Source organism: Octopus bimaculoides, chromosome 8 (genome assembly GCF_001194135.2).
Source record: "Octopus bimaculoides isolate UCB-OBI-ISO-001 chromosome 8, ASM119413v2, whole genome shotgun sequence".
NCBI classification, from domain to species: Eukaryota; Metazoa; Mollusca; class Cephalopoda; order Octopoda; family Octopodidae; genus Octopus; species Octopus bimaculoides.
In genome coordinates this window covers 75,809,256-75,810,789 of record NC_068988.1, presented here as the reverse complement: position 1 = coordinate 75,810,789, position 1,534 = coordinate 75,809,256, and the positions used below count along the sequence as shown (strand labels likewise).

Here is a 1,534-nt window from a genome sequence, read left to right as displayed (position 1 = left end):
TATATATATTCACGATAGAGAGAGAGAGTATAAAAGGGATAAGTTATCCTGGCGAATACAGTATTATCACTCAAATTGGTTAAAATGCCGGCTATCCACAACGGTCTATTATATAGTACTCAAGGCTAGAAAGAGATACTGATACTGGTAAACTTCACTCATAGGATAATTCCGTGTTCCTATTCAGAACTGCAAATAACGTTGATAACGAAAAGGAGAGTGGAGATTTGTTCACGTCCCAAAACTTGTGCATTTAAAAGTTTTCTACAGCATATACAGCTGACCGACATACGTTTCGACTGCAGCGACTGCACATTGCTTTGTAAGCAATTATGCATCTAGTCGTTACAATTTCATCAAGGTTCAATCACTCACGAGATTTTCAAAGTGAACTGATTCAAAGAAGCGTCCTGCATTGGTTGAAGGTAGGAATGCTGGTCTTATAATCACCTTCGCAGGTATTACAGTCGAAACGTGGTTTTAAAATGTTTATTCGGATTTCAATTAATTGTAGCAGTTTTGTTTACATGTTGCTGTATGGAGTACATTATTTATTCAGAGGTTTTTTTTTTACTTATTTCGGGTTTTATACCCTCATTAATACTATTGTTATTATTGTAAGTAGTAGGAGTGGTAAGGCGGTGAGCTGGCAGAATCGTTTGGAGGCCGAGCAAAATGCTTAACGGCTTTTCGTCCGTCTTGGCGTTCTGAGTTCAAATTCCACCGAGGTTGACTTTGCCTTTTATCCTCTCTAGGTCGATAAAATAAGGACCAGTTGAGTATTGGGGTCGATGTAATCAACTTTTTCCCTCCCCCGAAATTGGTAGCCTTGTGTCAACATTTGAAACCATTATTATTAGTAGTAGTATAAATACCATTAATTATTATAATCATTATTGTAACTAGCATAATTACTATAGATGGTGAGTTGTGTTGATTTAAGGGTATGTTTTCTCAAGTGTGGACATCTTAGAACCTGTTCCTGTCTTACGTTTATAAGAGTAAATTTAAAATAAAAAATTTGGTACATTTCTTCCACACAAACGTCACATCCATTATCGCCTATTCTACAAGGTTTCCCCAGGTACTCGAATATAATTTGTTACTATCTTTTAGTGCCCAAATTAGTTTGCTAAGGCTAATTGTTTCATTTTGTCCTTATATCTAAACGAATTGTTTTGTAATGTGCCATCTATGTTTGGCCCATTGTAGGAAATAAAAAAAATCAATTTTGTTGAGATTCCCTCGAACATATGTGTTATTTGTTTTGTTGAAGGCGTCTGCCCAGGTACGTTAATACTGAGTTGTTAAAATTGTTGATTTATTTTTGATTTGTTGCGTTTTTACAGAACACACAGCTTGCGCAGCAAGCTCGTGTTTTTAAGAACGAACTGGAAGCTACGCGTCGGTAGCAGGAAAGCTGAATGTGACTGTGCCTCAGTTGGAAATGAGAGAGGTGGTTATCCCACTCGTGAAATTGCATGAATGTATGGAATATGCCGAAAAGGAGGGGGCGAAAGTTTGCTTAATATAA

General features: G+C 36.8%; 1 protein-coding gene across 3 annotated transcripts in view; it reads right to left on the bottom strand.

Moving 5' to 3' along the window:
* The window catches only part of LOC106880998 (protein PIF), a 51,354-nt gene that overhangs the window by 35,056 nt on the left and 14,764 nt on the right, over window positions 1-1,534 (bottom strand). The window lies entirely within an intron of this gene.